The 18,043-nt window shown below is 47.2% G+C and overlaps 1 long non-coding RNA gene across 1 annotated transcript; it reads right to left on the minus strand.

Moving 5' to 3' along the window:
- Positions 1-636: 636 nt before the first annotated feature.
- On the minus strand, positions 637-10,505 carry LOC119386449 (uncharacterized). The gene is made up of 3 exons (XR_005182268.2): positions 10,256-10,505; positions 6,479-6,617; positions 637-906 (listed from the first exon to the last, which is right to left on the minus strand). It is a non-coding gene; the product is annotated as an uncharacterized LOC119386449 (long non-coding RNA).
- Between the last annotated feature and the right edge of the window lie 7,538 nt (positions 10,506-18,043).

The following is an 18,043-nucleotide window of genomic DNA, read 5'->3' on the forward strand; positions in this document are numbered from 1 at the left end:
CACATGCCAGGATAGTTGCCAGTAAGTGTGTCAAAAAAGTATGGAGGTCGATGACCGAGAAGTTTCAAAGAATAAGGGGTGTGTCAAAAAAGTATGGCGGTCGATGACCGAGAAGTTTCAAAGAATGAGGGGCGCAAACATAGAAAAATGTGTAAATGGGGTGTCGCACCACCCATATACACAGAAATACGAATAGACCACATCGAAGTCCAAGTGCCAAATTGCCAGACGAACTTTTTTTTTTTTTTTGATTCAATTCTGCCAAAGACAGCATCTGAATAGAACCACCTCCTCGCCTTTGTCGCCAACATTGTATAATGTACATGTATTAACAACTCTCCTCTGTAACGCTATTTGGAATTGAGAGTGAGTTAAAGAAATGCATGACTCATGTTCAGGCACATGCAGTTTGGTGATGCAGTGAAATTAAAATTGCACTTGTTTCAAATGGTGTACAAAGGAAATTCGATTCTGAAAGTTTAATTTTAGTGATTTTTGTTTTAAGTGAGAAAAATTTATGTTGAGCATGTGCCGCGTCCTTGGACGGCAGCTCGTAAGTCTGCTTCACTGCGCTGCGTGCTTCCTTGGGGCAAGGGAAAGATGCAACGGCCACACAAGTGGCAAGGTTTTATGCTGCTTTGTGTATTTCTATGCTTTGACAAGCATCCATCGGCTTTCTGCAGTGCCACCGATCCGCCATGTTTCAGATGGTTTGTTCAGAAATATACTGTTATAGTATAATAAAAGTATATAACAAACACTGGGGATACACTTTAATTCTTTTTTGCAGCTCCCATAAACGTGAGTCGCACATCCGCAGGTCGTCCTTTGGCCGCATCCCTTGGAAGCACATAAAATGAGCATTGCGAATGACGCGTCTACTGCTTCCTTGTCATACAGGAGAGCCTGTAAAAAAAAAGTGAGAGCGATAAATATATAAAAGGACAGTGCCGCCTTACAATTACTGTGCTGAAGTGAGTGCCAACAAAAGCTGCACTAAGTGCAAGGCTCGTTCTTAAAAGGTGTTAAAGGGGTACTGACACGAAAAATTTCAGTTGTTTTTTTGCGTCAAATGCGAGGCCAAGCCCTCAAGAGCCTACAAACGGTAGTGCTAAGCGCAAGTGCACCCTGAAAAAGTAATTACAATATGTTTTTAAAGGCTAGTTTCGGTTCCTACTGTACCCTGATGTCACAACACTGTATGAGCTTCTCGTCACGTGCTTGCACAATATATAGTGACGTTTCTACGGCTGCTCAGCACCGTGGCTCCGTTGATGACGCACAAGCGGCCATTTTGAACGTTTTCGCTACTAGCCAGACTGCTGCGTGTGAAGTCACCAGAATTAGTACTGTAGCCTGACGTCAAGCTAGTGTCGGTGTCGGTAGGTGCGCCATGGAAAAAGTTACTTTCATATAAACATAAAATATCTGATCAGCCTTTGCTGAGCTTCACACTTGCTCAGAGGCGTCTCTGCATACAGGAGATTTGTATGGCGGAGTAAACTCGCCTTCAAAAAAAGGCGTCAGTACCCCTTTAAGCGCCGGTTACACACACAAGTCAAAAGTTAAGTATAAAGTTCGTCTTTGAATGCGGCAGTAAGTGAAGAGAAAAAAAAAACTGGGGGCAGCTACGTACTATTGGCGCGAAGACTGAGGAAACAAAGCTGGTGGCATCCCCCTCCTCCTCACCCTCTCCACTCCTTGCAATAGTGTACTATTAAAGAATATGCTATGCCTCACCGGTCTCCCCTCCTCCTCACACTCACTTCTGTTTCCCTTCCCTTTTCCATACTATTGGGCATGAGGCCCACCACTGGAAAAGCTGGCGCCACTGTCAATGTGACAGATAGACATGATCACCAGTAGCATTGTCTGCTTAGGGAGCACCGACATGTGCTGAAAACAATATTTTTGAATAGCACCTGCGCTGCAATTTTGACTAAATGAGGAGTTCTCCCGCTTCAGCTGAGCACTTGACAACACTTGAAAGCACAGCAATATGAAAACGTGAGCTTAGTAACTTCGTAACGTACTCATTACTATTTCCGAACTGTAACTGCTGCCGGCCAATTCGTCTGCTGAGCGCCTATTTAACGTATAGGTGCGGACGTATTCACTAAGAGAGGCAATCTTTACGATGACAGCTTTGAAATGCAGCTGTTGCTTAAATTCAACAAGAAGTTGTGGAAACTTCTCCTTACAGTAATCTGTGCGGTAACTTTGTTTTCAAAAAGGAATGTGCTTCTTTCGATCAACTGTGGGTACACGTTTCTGTAGTTATTAAATTTTTCCACGAATTAGGCTGATCTTGAACACTTTCACATAAACGCTCGCAATTCTCGCGGCAATTATACAGGTTGTGATGTTTCTTTACGAAGAGCGTTGATGATAAAGTCTTCTTTTGTGCAGTCACACTGCGAAAAAAGTTCGGCATATCCCTCGCCTTGTGGGAATCGGTTCCATGCAAAGCAGTCAGCGAGTAGCTGTGCGTGCTGCATTTTTTGGCTTTGAGCCAAGGAATACAAATGTAAAGCTTATTAGACTGCTTGAAAAGCAGAGCTAACACTGGAACCGCCATTAAAATTATCCCGACATGACGCCTGAATCATAGGAGTATGTAAGTATTGCTTATTGCCTTGTTATAAAATTAGATAGCCAGCACTGCAACCACAACTGACCTTGCACCGACATTACGCCTGTGTTGGGTTTTTTTTCCGAAATCAGTTTCAAGACCTGGCGTAGCTCTGTGGTAGAATACCTGACTGCCACGTTGAATGCCTGGGTTTGATTTTCTGCTGGGGTCCTGATTTTAATGTTTGAATTCGTTAGGTCAACGCTGCTGATATCGGTTTTTCTTAACGCACTCGCATTTAATTTACCAATGTCTGTTCTCGCCGTTCCTGGGTTGATATATACTGTCAGTCACCCGTGGCACATACCCGCATACTGCAGCCCGTGGTATACGGGTGTGTACCACACGTATGTAGAGGAAAGGGTTTGACGACGTATGCGAAAGGATTTTAACATTATTCATGTCATGACCAGACTATTGTGTTCGTCAAATTCTCTTACCCTCCGATGCCAGTTTTGGCCCACACTAAGTTAGAACACCAGATGTAGGTAGCTAGATAGGTAGATAAGTATACATAGAAACGTTCAAAGTGCCTTTGGTTCGCTAAGAAATGCTTCACGTTTAAAATGGCTTTACCATGTGTCACGCGAGTTAGAAGCCATCACATCTAACTGTCCAGGCGACTTTAGGTAACTATACTCTTGCCAAGGTACGATACATTTGTCCAACTTATTCTCCTTAAATCTGTACTTCACGTAAAATTGTCATTTGGGCTAGAAGTTTTATGTAAATATATAAACATCAGCTTTATAAAATTGTTACTTGGGATTCCTGCAGCAATAATGCAGTGATTAATATTTCTGACCATGAAGTAACGGCAAAAGTAACGTCCGTTACTTTTTTTCGGTAAATGTAATGGTAACACGTTAACTTTTTAAGGGGAGACGTGGCACTTTAAAACTTTTTTTTTTAATTCTTGACTGATTTTGATGGAACTTTCATAGTTTAGGAATGTTTATGTGCTGATTTCAAATATGCAATTGTTGTTTTCCTATGATAAATAGTTTCCAGGATATCACAAACACCTACTTCTTTGTTTAAGGCCTAATTAGCTAATTAACCACAACCTGCACACCAATGTACAATCCACAGAATACATTGAGAATGTTTGTAGTGTGTCGTAAAGTATAAATCATTGTTTTAGGACATTTCCAAGCAGAGTTGTGGGCTGTTGCACTCAATTTAAAAAACGCCCCAATTAATACTCAAAACAAAACCTTGATTTAGAACATTTTTCTTAAGAAAGTACTATAACAAAATTTGCCTTACGACACATCACATCTATTTATCTTAGCAGCGAAAAAGAAATCATAATGATAACCCAGACAGAACAAAAGATATTGCTCCTCCATTACAGAAAGAGCATGAAAAATTGCTTGCCGTTTGCCCTCAATTTAAAGGGCAGGATGCAAAGTTTTGCTTTTTTATAGTAAGGTCTGGATAGAAGAGGGTATGCAGCAATGAAAATTAGTAACTAGGTGCACATTGATGTCAGGAACGTGCAGAGATGGCCAGCGAAAACTAGATTTTTCGGTTGATTTTCATTCCTTAAGTGCCACGTCCCCCCTTAAGAGGTACGTAGGGCGGTAACGCGTTCCTTTTTTGTTAGTGTAACGGGTAACGTATTTAGTTACTTTTTCTCAGTAATGCCTACAACACTGACAATTATAGATGCTTATTTATGCTACGGCTGCGTCATCGCTTAATTGAGGCTTCATTCTCGTATGATCCATTTATTTATACAGACGGACCACTGTAAGAGTATATTTCTTTTGGTGAATTCCATTGGCAGATTCGGAGCACTTTCGGTAGCAGTTTTTCTGCTCCATTCAGAGCAAGTCCATTCCATTGGCGGATTGAGAGTGCTCCCTGTATGTTTCATTGGCAGATCTGGAGCAGCTCCCTCTACTCCGCGAAAAGCGGCGGATTCGACCGGAAGTCGCAAGCTCCCAGCGCGTGCACGCAGAGCGTGGCGTACCGCATGCGCGATGCAATGTGCTGTCTGACCGCACCCGTTCTCTCCGCTCGCGCCCATGAAGGCGAAAACGGCACAAAACGCAAGGAATGCTAGGCGCTTGCGAAGCAAATGTGCACTAGCGGCCCCTACCATTTGGTCTGGCGGGGCCCTCGTGTTCCATTGACAGATTTCCTTCGGTTGCTCTCCGCCGGAGTGGAGTGCTCCGGCGCAGAGTTCGTCGGCCACTCCGAATCCACCAGTGGAATTCACCATTCAGAAGCGTGAAAATCAGGGCCAGTTAGTTCATGTTTAGGTGCGAGGAAACCAGCAAACTCAAAAACAAGGACGATAGAAGAAGGCACATTCAAGCGCACACCATCGCCGGAAACGGTGTGTGCTTGAATGTGCCTTCTTCTATCGTCCTTGTTTTTGAGTTTCGCTGGTTTCCTCGCACCTAAATTCACCATTAGGGATTGCCCACATTTCATGCAAGAAGATTGTTTGGGGATGCCCTATCACGGCGACCGCTCGCAATGTGCACCCACTGTACAATTTATGTAAACAGATAGCGCCTGTAAGCAACCCTGTGCTTTCTTTTCATCCAAGATTATTATTTTGGTTGTAAAAACTTCTTTCGTTTGAAAGTATCCACAGAAATGTCCGTTAGGGCTTCCACGTGATGTTTTCACAGAGCGCCGATAGCGAAACCTATGAGGAGTGCGCCGGCATTATCCTACCTAGAACGCAAGTGCGGTGCATCCGATAAGAGGATGACTCCATAACTCCTCGCCTCCAATACTATACAAGACTGTTGTGCTATGCTTTACGGTCTCCGCTCCTCCTAACATTACTCCTTACCCTCACTTCCTTGCCCACCCCGTATTATACTATACTATGCAAAGCTATGCTATGCTGGAAGCTGCTTGGCACATATCCACTTTTTGTGGCACATACCTGTAGAGTTTTTGCTAACACCTCACGGTGGAACTTCTTTCACAAGTAACCGTCGAATGGCTTCTTTGAAGGAGTTTATTGCCTCACGAATCAACCGCCCCAAAAATTTTTTAAATCCGTGCGTACGAGCGGAGTTAGAGATTTGTCGCACGCTGTAATTGCTTTCTCTCTCATCCCAACGAGCGCACTGGAAGCTAAGCAGGGGAGGGATGGCACAGGGGAAAGAAGTTACATCATCTACACGTCATGACTTGGTGCACTTTTTCTTTGTTTTCTTTTTCCTTTCGAACGCATCGTGAGTGCATGCGCAGGCACGTGGCACGTTAACTATGCAGCTGACGATGCTCAAGTCAGCTGACAGCCCGTGAATTTGGGTATATGGCATAATTTGTAGAAAGAAGAGGGAACGATTTCTAGCTGACTTTCAGAATTAATGGTAAATTCCAGGCCTTGTGCTGCGCTATAATGTTTGGCTCGCGTGCTCTCAGGAGCCTCGACTACCGATCGGCAGTGTTTTCTAACCATGCCGAAAAAGTGTGTCAGGGCCCCTTTTAAAGAACTTCGCTGTTGAAAAAAAAGGAAATAGCAGGGGGACAAGCCAGGAGAGTGCTGCCCTCACTTGTTCCTCTCCTAATTCTTTCTTTTTGATAGTGCCAAGTCACCAAAGTATTATGGTTTGTTTAGACGATGATTGCCTAGCAGATAAATGCACACACACATACAGCAGAGGAATGAGCAATTATGATAGAGTTAAACAGAGTGACTGTTAATATGAGGCTGCTAGAAACCTGCTTTCACTTGTGGAGCTGACGTTCAGCCTTCATTTCTGTGGTTGGTGCATGAAGACTAGGACTGTGTTTTGTTCTATCTAGCACAACTGAGCAACCTTGTACCAGTGCATGCACGTGGCCCTGTTTACATGAAAGTGTGTTCACCTTTGCAGCTCGCAGATGTTGAACAGCTGATGGCGGAAGGAGAATGCCAATATCTTCCTTGTACATTTCAAAACAATTCTTGAACATGTAATTCCCGTCCAGAAGTGTTGCGTCCTTTAGTCATCCTACCGTGTTGCTCCTGAAATGCCAATAAAAAGTACAATGTGAAAATTTGCTCTGGTGTCTCTAATTAAAGACATTATTCAGACTGCATGTTCAGACTCCAAAACTTTCATATTGACCAAGCATATTCACTGAACCAAGTGTGCAAGGTGCATTTCAGTCCATAATCAGAACAGGCATTCCAACTATTTCTCAAGGTCGTGAATTAAAACCGTGATTTGTGTTAAATTTGACAACAGCAGCAGGCTTGGGCACATAGTGCATGTTGATGTTGGGCAGCAGCTCGTTATGCGCAGTTTTTAGCAAATCTTTAACATTAATTTTTATGCACATGGCTGTTCAGCGACAGCGACCATACGTAGTAGTGTAATAGGGTTTCACTGGAGAACAACGGATGCCTCACAGCGGTGGGGCTGCAGATGTTTACAGCCAGCCACTTTTGTGATGTGCAGAATGCTGAAACGAGCAAATACATTTGTTTTCTCAACAATGCCTGTGCATTGATTGATTGTGCCACTTAAAGGGACTGACAACCAATTTTTAGGGCACCTATCTTCTTTAGCGCAATGGAAAGCTAACTGGTCAGATTGTCTAGCCATGGAATGGTAACGTGGAAAACGCCGTGAAACATTTTTAATCAGAATTTTTCTATCTGCGGCGAATATGAACTCTTAAACAAACTTGACAACACATGCTGCAAACAATGAATCCGAGAGCGGTTTGTGTTTTAGCGCGAAGCTTTACTGCGCATGCGTGCACTCTGCGCGCATGCGCCGCGGCTGGACATGGGCCACTGGCGGCTGCGAAGGCAGCGCCGCTTCTCACCATGCAACTTCTTTTACCTCGTAGGCAGCACAGAACTGAGCGGGGATAGATAATAATATGCATACTCTAACTTTGAGGACCAATTATGGCGTGCATGACAGCATCACACTACGTATACGTACAGAAAAGTGACCGACTTCATAATCCAGCTTCAAGGCTCTTCCGCTAGGCTGCGCAACATAGCGGTTTTTGTTACTTTTAAGCACGATTTAAAAATATAAATCCTATTCGCAACGCGAAAAGGATGCTGGAATCTGTCACTATATTTCACGGTCTTTTCATTTTTACCAGGATCTAATAGCACGTTCTGCCCAGTTGTCGGTCCCTTTGAAGGCCCCCTGACAACACAACTTCAAAGCCAAAATCTTCTGTGTTCCATTCTCCCGCATACATAGGTAACTCAAACCATGTATTACTGATGAACATAGTCTTAAACGCATTTTAATATGGTCTCAAAGGAAGCGCAAGTGCCCGAATTGGTGACAACTTGTGACCTCATTATCAGTATGATGCATTTAGTGGCTACTCAGGCTCACCGGTAATTCACCTGTTCTACGAGCATAGTCGACATCAATGACGGACAAGCTTGCAGGGCGCACAACGAGGGCTATCGTCATTCACCTCTCTTGCTTTATTCTTGGGCTGCTTTCTAGGTGCTTCTGGATGCTTACGCCAGTGGTATTTTAAACATTGCAAGATATAAACAAACATTCAAATAGTGGTGAGGTTTTTTTTGTTCCCAAGGGGGGCTGTGAAATGGGTGCCCTGCCGGCAGCTGTACTTTAGTAAACAAAATTCGGCAGAAGCTCCCTCGTCAAGTCACCTGCTCAAGAAACTCAACCACCTGAACGGAATGGAGTCACTATTTTAGCACTTTACTTCTTCTCATGCTGGTAATAAATTGCTTGTATCTAAAAAAAAAGGATTTGGAAAAGTTTCCAAGTCACTGTGGTATGTGCGTAAGGTGATTATGACAGTGTACAGCTTCATATTCGTTGTGTGACTGTCAGCTGATTATCTTGGAATATCTCTGCTAGGTACACAACAGTGAAGTTGCTAAACGAAGTTTGCCACCTAAACATGTGGAATGAAAATAATGCTTATGGAGATTAGACGCAGCAGTCTATAATAGTACAACATATGTGTCACTGCTGCTGGCCCTGGAACAACTGTAAAATAAGCATTACAACAGCTGTAACTTGCAACAGTATAGTATAATAACAGTAATAGTCACGGAACTCTTATTTGGCAGCGAGCATCGCCTGCCTGTGTTACAACATACTCCGTGTTGACATGAGCTGCGTGACAGTGTGTATTGCAAATTTTTTTTTTTTTCTCTGACACCATTGATGCCCTAGCAGAGCTGTGCGCCACAAATCTAGCAGGTGGTGACTTGTAAAGCTGACACATCGTGCAAGGCTTGTAAGCCATCTGGCAAGCGGAGTTGCTTCAGCTCATTGCTGCAGTGGGCATCTTGCTCTCGCTATCCACTCAACCTTCAAAATTGGATAGCACAAGATTGAACAGGTCCTGTGCATCTGTGTTCCTTCTAAGTCTTGTTCGATTTCCCATTATGCAATTTTGAAGATTATGAGCCAACTAGCCTATCAACGTATTTTGTTTGTTATCCACCCAACGCTCGCAGGATCCAAGTGTCTGCGGCTGTAGCTTCACCCCTGGAGACACAAACACTTTGCCCGAGTTTAGGCTGATCGGTGATCGTTCCCATATACCTTTTGTTTGTCCGCATGCTTTTGGAGATGGTCACCGTACAAGAGAATATAATAAGAACAGCTGGTAGTGTGGCGGCACATTGCAGAGCAGATCTTCCACACACTTGGTCTCTGTTGCCTGACGGCGCGTGCTCGATGGAGCTTGACCTGTCGAGTGCGCGTGACGGTTGGCCGTTTGACAAGTTGAGGAGGCAAAGCAGGGTCGAGGAGGGTGTCACTATAATTGCTTGCAGCTGCCTTGGTATGCTGTGCGTGGCTCAATTCATGGCGCAAATGATTTGATGATGATGTAGAATAAATTCTTACAAAAAATTTAAAAGACAGTTTCAGGGTCCCTTCAAAGTCAAGTTTACTTGGCTCTTATCCTATTCGAAATTACCTTCGTGAATACATTGGCGTGTTTCCAACTCTCTGTTACATTCGAATTTTTGCATCTTGCCGTATGACCGTGTGCGGTACGGCGTCACTCTCTGCGTACCTTTGCAAAACAAGGCGGCTGAATGAACGGCTTGGGCACTCCAGACAAGCGTGATTCATACTGTAAGACATGTTTCGGTACATAAAACTAGTACAAGTAATGGCGAAGTTAACGAAACATCGCCCTGCGCACTGTTAGAATAAAATGATAAGTCGTTCTTTAGCTGTTTCTTGTTTACAAGTACCAGGTTTTCAAACGCCCCAGTCGGCCAACAGGATTATTCATTACCGCAGTACAACGAATCTAAGAACTTGCCTAGGATTAACGATAAGGGAGTGCCCTTACTACTAGATGACGATATAATATCAGTAGTGGTTATCACTTACGCAATGCCGAACATTGGACGAGTTGGTGCAAGTTAATCATGTCGAACTGTAGCGGCTGTAGTGCATGAAAACACAAGATCGGTTCTTTCGCAGAAAACTTTTTTCTGCTCGCGCAGCGATCGTGGATGAGCATCTTGTGCCGCAGTTCGAAATGTTTATCACGCTCCGTATCCACAACGTAAGAACGGCAGCATAGCTATGTGATCACGCTCTCTGATATGTAAATGTAACAGGTACGCCGACATTTCAGACTAGCGGAGCAGAACTCGAAATAACAGAGATCGCTACTTACTTGTGGCAAGGCAGCGCATTGCAGCACCTTCGCTCTGTTTCGCCCTCGACGTCCGTCAATCAAGCAAAGGCAGTACTAGACGTTCTCTGAGGCAGTCACGACGAAGTCGCTACGGGACACCGGTTCACGGACTACGCTGTCGAAACGAAAACTGCACGACTCGCGGTCATCGTCGTCGGTACAGAGACAAGAGACGAACGCGCGAACATACACGCACACGTGGAACAGATGGAAAGCCGACACCGGTCGGCGAAGCGAAGCGGAGTTCCAGAAAGCTCCGCCAAGATGTGACGGCGCCACCATCGAAAATCCCTAGAGATTCTCTCCCTAGGTACCTAGCTTTCGAACACAAAAGGATTTTGTACGACATATAGACATATAGACGCTCGCGCTGAGCTATTATGGGTGCTGCGATTGAAGCGCGACTGTGTTGCGGGAACAAACACTAATACCGAAAAACCAAGTTTTATTCAAGGGCGAAGCAATCTTGATGTTTTACAAGTTACATTTATTTCGTGAACAATATTATGTAGGTGCAATGTGCCAAGAATGTAGGATAGTGTTTAATTATTACGAAAAACCTTTTTCTTAGCGCCCCCTGAAGAGAGGCGCACGTCATTGTTATTCAGTGCAGCCCTGGCGGTGCATCGAAAGGCGCTCTCGTAAACTCGTCTGCAACGACACGCCCCCTCACGTGTTCTGGTGTTTCGCACTTGCATGCGTAATGTGAATTATTGTGGTGAGAATTTCATTTTGGTGTTCGCCAAGTTGCGAGGTGCGTTTCATTGTTGGTGAACGTGTTGGCTGCGGTGTTCAACGGGCAATGGCATGACGCGGCTAACATTTCACGCCGAACGCTTTCCTCGGTACTCGCGGAAACGATGTGGTGTTCCAAGGATGCAATAGCAACACGCGTATGCCTGGCGAGCCTTCTCTTCTAGATAAGACAACGGGGCAACGGTTCGAAGTAGTGTGCTTGCTGGATTTTCATGGATCAGTATTCCTGCTGCCCGGTTTCCTTCGTGAACATGCAGTGCCTACTTTATTTCCTGCTATCGGTGAGCAGATCGCTAAGTTATCTGTCGCGCTACAATTCGCGTGTCTTGATACATTACACGTAAGGTTAATTTATCGGAACCTAAGGCAAAACATAGTGCATGTAGTGTACGACATTTGTTGCGCATTGTGTAGGGTGTGATAAAATTGCGTTATTGTGACCATTGAATAAAACTGAAATATCATTATTTTGGCGTGACCAGGAGTCATTTGTTCTCATTAGAACTGAAGCACACATGCAATGCGCTCTTTATGTCCCCTGCGCATCTGCGAAGAACATCAGCAACGTTGCAAACATGAGAGGTACGCTGCTGCCTACTTAATTCACCCTATGGAAGATGACACCAACGCAGAATAAAAGCTCCAAGACTAAGGTTTCCTAGTAAAGCCAAGGCGAATTGAACGGCGGTACACTTAAACACCACTGTTTAGTCACGGGTCGATATTAGTTTAGCTAGCGTTGGCTTCAAGCGCACTCGCCAAGGGGACAGACTTTTGGGCTAGTTGGTTTGTTACGTTCATTGAAGCCATAGCGCTGATAAGACAGTGACCACAGAAAGAGGATAGGACGTGCACGTCCTGTCCTCTTTCTGTGGTCCCTGTCTTATCAGCGCTATGGCTTCAATGAACTCGCCAAGGGGTTGCCAGCTCGCCGTAGCGCGAGCCCTTAGCGATAAGGGGCCTAAGAAAAATATTTTGAGGTCAAATTTCGCGCTAGTGACAACAAAATGACGTCACTTTTTACCGGATATTGCATCACATCCGCTTTATTTTTTGTTCCGCCGGAAGTGTTCCCTCCTCACACAGATGGCGCTAAGCCCCATGAGCAGCTGATGAGCCGCCATTTTCTGAACGTATGGGCTTCTATCATGGAGGAAGGAAAAACTAAGGAGAGGCCCTATCGTATCCCAATGCATTGCGAAAAGTGTGGCGGAAGTGACGTCAGATTTATGGGGCAAACAAACCGGTATGGGGCAAACAAAACAGCAGACGCCCCGCGACGTGCTCTCCGCGGTGGTTCGCTTCTGCTCGAATCTGTAGTCCCGGCGTAAACTTAGCGCGTATTGTGCGATTCGCACGCAGTAAAATGTTGCAAGCAGACGTTTACCAGGCTGTTAGTGCGTGGCAGGCCCGAGCACTGCGTGCTGAAATTCTTCGTGGAGCGTTTTTGTGCAACAGTACAGAAAGTACCGGTACGTACCGTAATCAAAAATATTCAGCCCCTGCCTTATCGTATTCGGACTCACCTAGCAGTGACTTATGCGTTGTGCTGGGCGTTAGGCCTTTCTTTTCCTTCCTCGTAGCCCGATTTCCAGATCCATTGTCCGATTAGCGGTTCTTTGCACGTGCATATGGAGTAAGCGTAGTAGCTATTCGGCGCAGCGCCAACCTATAGTTGACGTAACTTCACGTCGAAAAGAGGACACCGCGGTGTATTGTATACGCGACGGTGCACGTAAAGTTTGTAATTCCAGTGCGCACACAACACCAGCACGCAGCGAGTGCACACCGCACAATACATACATCACGTAGTCCGATAACAACAACAAAAGTTTATTGCCCTTCTGTTTGAACGACACAGCCTCTAAAACGTACGATGCCTTCAGCGCATGGTATGAGTTATGTTCTGGGGACGATTTCCCCAGTACGGATCAACGGTGACTAATCGCGGATGGCGCGTGACGGAAAAGGGGCGCTCGGAAGGGCCATTAGGCCGTTCGCCTCTACCCGCGCCTTTGTAGCCGAACCCCGCGACCTTTTGTCGACCGCTCATTTCGCGGCGGAGTCACCCGTACGGCGGAAGCGATCTCACGGAGACTGACAACGTAAACAATGTGTCGCCGTCGCGACGGTCCTCACTGAAGGAGCACCGACGTGGTTTTGCAGTAATTGCAACAGGCGGCGGCATGTTGTCGCAGACAAGGTCCGAGACGGCATAGTAAACTGGGCACGTTGGTGTGGTTCATTTCAGTGTACGTTGACTTTGTATGTGATTGATGGCGTTTTTAGTTGGCTTGCCGCATAGTGAGGGCAGCAAAGCGTGGGAACGCGGAGGCGGAGACACGTCTCTGAGAGAAACAAAGTTCTCTGCTTCATTGGTGGAGTACCGAAAAGGGTTGGTCCCGTAAGGCGGTCTCAGACGAGACAGGGTGGATTTAAAGGAAGAAGTAGGAGAGGAGAGAGGAGAGCTTGGTGCTCGACGGAGAGATTGCGGAGGGGACAGAGGTCGTGCTTGGCGCCGACTCTGATCCAGGGACGAAGGACTTAGAGATATTCTCTTAAGGGCTTGAACGCTCGGTGCGGGCCCAGCCCAGTTGTTGTCGCGAGTGCTGTTCAGTGGCCGCCCCGGCCTTTGTTTTGTCATCAAGTGTGTAAATAAACTCAAGTTTGCCAGGATCTGACAACCGGGCCTGTCCAGTCCTTCAACGTGTCGCCACGATCATCCGAACCATCGGGATCACCTCCATCGACCCAAATTTAACTGGCGCAGTCGACAGGATGACGTGTCGGCTTCCTGGAGGACAATGAGACATCCCACAGTCCTGTGTATACGCACATAACCTTAGCAAAGAGAGGTGGGGCGGAAAAAAAAAAAAAAAGGTACCTCGGAACGGCGCATGCAAGTATGCAGCTCGAGAAGGCTGAACCTGAGACAACACCGAGTGCGGCAGTCAACTGAGCTGCAATCAACATCAGCAGCGTCCTCTCCCCGGACATCGGCACCTCACCCGGAGCGGCTGGCGACTGCTGGAGCGACGAGTACTGCGAGAGTCATTGCACGACCGGCCGTCGTCCCAACCAAGAAGGCAGAGACTGAACGGTGCGAATCCGTCCAAGTACATTGGAAAGCGGCTCCCATGATCTGCTGACTGAGGCCTCGACGAGGAGTCAGCGTGGCGACGCAGCTACCGACAGAAATCACAGGTGGGTCCCTGTTCTGTTTTCTCCGGGAGCACCATGGCGACTAGGGTGACCAGAAGTCAGAGGGCAGATGGGACTAGTGAGAACCACGAGCTAGATCGTGATGAGGCATCGGTAGATACTGATAGCGCAGATGTGCGTGCTGTAGAAAGCGCTGATCCAGCTGTACAAGTTCGTGTAAAGGAGCTGGAAATAGAAGCGCTAAAGCTCCAAATCGAGCTGCAAAAATTGAAGCTTCAATCGCACGCGAACAATGAAGTGGGACGGAGCGACAGCTGCGGTTTGGCGCGGTATGCGGATCAGTTGCGAGCAGTTCTTCCGCCAATGCCAGTTTCCGATGAGCTTGTGCCGGCGTGGTTCCGGAGCGCTGAAAACATGCTGAGAAGCTGCGAGATCCCTGACGAGGTACAGGGCGCTATCATTGTGCCGTTCTTGAACGAAAATAGCCGCACATTGGTGGCAAATCGGGCAGATGACCGAGTGCTTTCGTACCACGAGGTTCGCGACCTTATCCTGCATGAATTAAAGCTCACCCCTGAGGAGTACAAGCGCCGCCTCTATGCCTGCCAGAAGGGAGATGAGACGTGGGGACAGTTCGCCACAAGGCTCGAGATTTTACTAGATTATTATCTCCGCAGTAGAGAGATTAGTAGTGTTCAGGAGCTGCGGGCATTGCTCATATCAGACCGAGTCAAGCAGCTGATGCGTGAAGACATGCGTGCGTATGTGCTACAGCACGAGACGGCAGAATGGCTGAGACCTCACGACCTGGCGAAGCTAGCACAGATATATGACGAAAGCACGGGAACGAGAAAGTCGAGTAAAACAGTCACGGGTAGCTCGAAGAATGGCGAAGTGTTCAATCGCCGCATGACAGACAGGTCATTGCAGGGAAATGAGAGAATGGGTGTCCGATGCTATGCATGCGGCGAGAACGGGCACTATCAGTGGCAATGCTCACAAATGACAACTCCAGCCACGGAGCAGGGACAAAATCGTCTCCCTCAGGAGAGGCTCGCTGCGAGGGCAGCATGTGAACCGGCGGCGGAGAGCATAACAACCGAAAGGGGCACAGCTGGTAGGTCGAGCTTAACATGGATAGAGTTGGTAAGTGCGGGGCGCAGGTTTAACGCGTGCTTAGATTCTGGAGCAGACATAACAGTGATCAGGGGAGAGTTAGTTCCGGAAGTAGCGAAACTCCAGGGGGTAGGGAAAGTGCGACTGAGGGGAGCATTCGGGCAGGCTGTCCCCGCTGATTTGATGTACGTCCCTTTGGCACTGCACATTCCAGGGGGAGATACTACTCCGGAGCTGATGGAACTATGCGCGGTTACTGAAAAACTCGCTGAAGGAGTAGACGCCCTCTTAACGCCGGACACGCTAGAGAAGCTTGAGCAGATTCAAAGAAACTCGCGGGAACTGGCGATTCATATTGTGAGGGCGGAGCGGAATGCCGCTGAGGAAGTTGATCACGAAGATGAAGTGAGTGCTCAGGAGACGCCGGAGCACCGGCTAGATTCAATGGGGTCTACAATAGAAGGACAAGCAACGACGAATGAGGCGGGTGATGAGATGTTCGCAAAAGAGCAACGGGAGGACAGCTCCCTGCGATTGCCATGGGAGCAGGCACGTGAGGGTACACACGGAATGTTCATAAAGGGTGGGTTATTGTTCCACCGGGAACTCTTGAACGGGAGGCAGTGTAATCAACTTGTCCTACCTGAAACACGTCGCAGAGAAGTGCTGGAGCTCGCTCATGATGCACCTTGCGGTGGCCATTTCTCAGGAAAGAAAACGAAAGAGCGCGTTCGTAGTGCATTCTTTTGGCCAACAATGCCGGCGGACATCAAAAAGCATTGTCAATCTTGCCTTACCTGCCAGAAATTCGCGAGTAGAAAGGTGGCCGATCGAGTGCCAATCACCCCCCTCACACGACCGCAAACACCATTTCAGGTGGTGTACATCGACTGTATCGGTCCCATAGAGCCTGCATCTTCACGCGGCCACAAGTATGCTTTGTGCATGATTGACTTATGCACGAGGTGGCCCGAAGTCATTCCGCTTCGAGCTTTGACCGCGAGTGCAACTTGTCAGGCGCTGTTAGATATTTTCTCGCGGTATGGGGTACCTGAACTTATATGCAGTGATCAGGGCACGAACTTTACTGCAGCGTTGACTAAGGAGCTGACAGAAAGACTGGGGGTGCAGGTACGGTTTTCAACGCCAGAGCACCCACAGAGTAACGGATTAGTGGAGAGGTGGAACGGAACATTTAAGGCGATGCTGAGACATGTTATACACGACCATGCGCGAGATTGGGACCGCTATATACCATGTGTCCTGTGGGCGTATCGCGAGATTCCTCATGAGATAACAGGCGTGGCACCGTTCGAGCTAATGTATGGTCGCTTGGCCCAAGGACCATTAAACATACTACAGAAAAGCTGGACGGGAGATTGGCAGCCGCCAATAGGTCTAAAAAAAAGTGCAACTGCATATTTGACGGAGCTCCGTGAGCGAATGACAGAAGCAGCGCGTGCAGTTGACAGCCGCGCGGAAAGAATACAGCAGATGTACACTGAGAAGTATAACCTTCGAGCTAGGCCAAAAGAGTTTGACGCGGGGGAGCAGGTACTGGTTCTTGAGACAGGACACGTGGGAAAGATGCAGCCGAGGTGGACTGGACCCGCGGAAGTGGTGCAGCAGGTGCGGTAAGACAGCTACATCGTCAGGTTTCCGGAAGGTGCGGAAAAATGGGTGCACGCCAATCACCTCAGAAAGTACTACGTCCGGGTACATAACGCGGCTGTAGTGTTTGAAACAGACGAAGAGTTCGGCCAGTTGGAAACAATTCCGGAGCGTAAGAGGAGAGGCAATGGCATACTTACAATACTCCAGGAAAGTACACACCTCTCGAAAACGCAGGCACACGAATTGAGTAAAGTATTGAAGAAGTATGAGCACACCTTTTCAGAAAAGCCTGGAATGTCTAAAGTGGGTAAACACAAAATTACCCTGCTTCCGGGCACGACGCCAGCGAAGTCCTACCCCTACCGTGTGCCGGTAGCGCTGAGAGCGGAAGTGGAAAGACAGGTATCCGAGTTGAAGGATTGGGGCTTGATTTACCCCATCGAAAGCAGCTTTGCGCACCCGGTTGTATGCGTTTCGAAGAAAGACGGTACAATGAGAATGTGCGTTGATTACCGCCAATTAAATACAGTCACAGAACCAGACAATTTCCCAATGGGTAAAACGGCGGAATTGCTTTATGAAGTGGCTAAGGCTAACTACATAACGCTACTCGACATGACTCGAGGCTACTGGCAGATACCGGTCGAAGAGAGCTCGCAGAAGCTTACCGCATTCGCGACCACAAGTGGTCTATACGCGTGGCGAGTAATGCCGTATGGGCTGCGCAACTCTGCCGCGACCTTCCAAAGGATTATTAATGAAATACTCCAAAGGCATAGAGGGTATTCGTGTGCTTACATAGATGATGTAGCAGTGTACTCGGAAAGCTGGGAGTCGCATGTACGTCACTTGGAAGCGGTGTTGGCCGCTATAGCGGAAGTGGGTCTAACGATTAACCCGGAAAAGTGCAGGCTCGCACAAGCGAAGGTTAGGTACTTAGGGCACATCGTTGGTTCAGGGTCCCACTCCCCCGACCCCGATAGCGTAAGTGCGATAGCGCAATTGAAAACACCGCGTACAAAGAAAGACCTGCGAAGCGCGCTGGGGCTCTTCAATTATTATCGGGAATATATACCCGCGTACTCAGAAATAGCGCGCCCTTTGACAGACCTGACAAAC

The sequence above is a fragment of the Rhipicephalus sanguineus genome, chromosome 3, assembly GCF_013339695.2.
Source record: "Rhipicephalus sanguineus isolate Rsan-2018 chromosome 3, BIME_Rsan_1.4, whole genome shotgun sequence".
Taxonomy (NCBI): domain Eukaryota; kingdom Metazoa; phylum Arthropoda; class Arachnida; order Ixodida; family Ixodidae; genus Rhipicephalus; species Rhipicephalus sanguineus.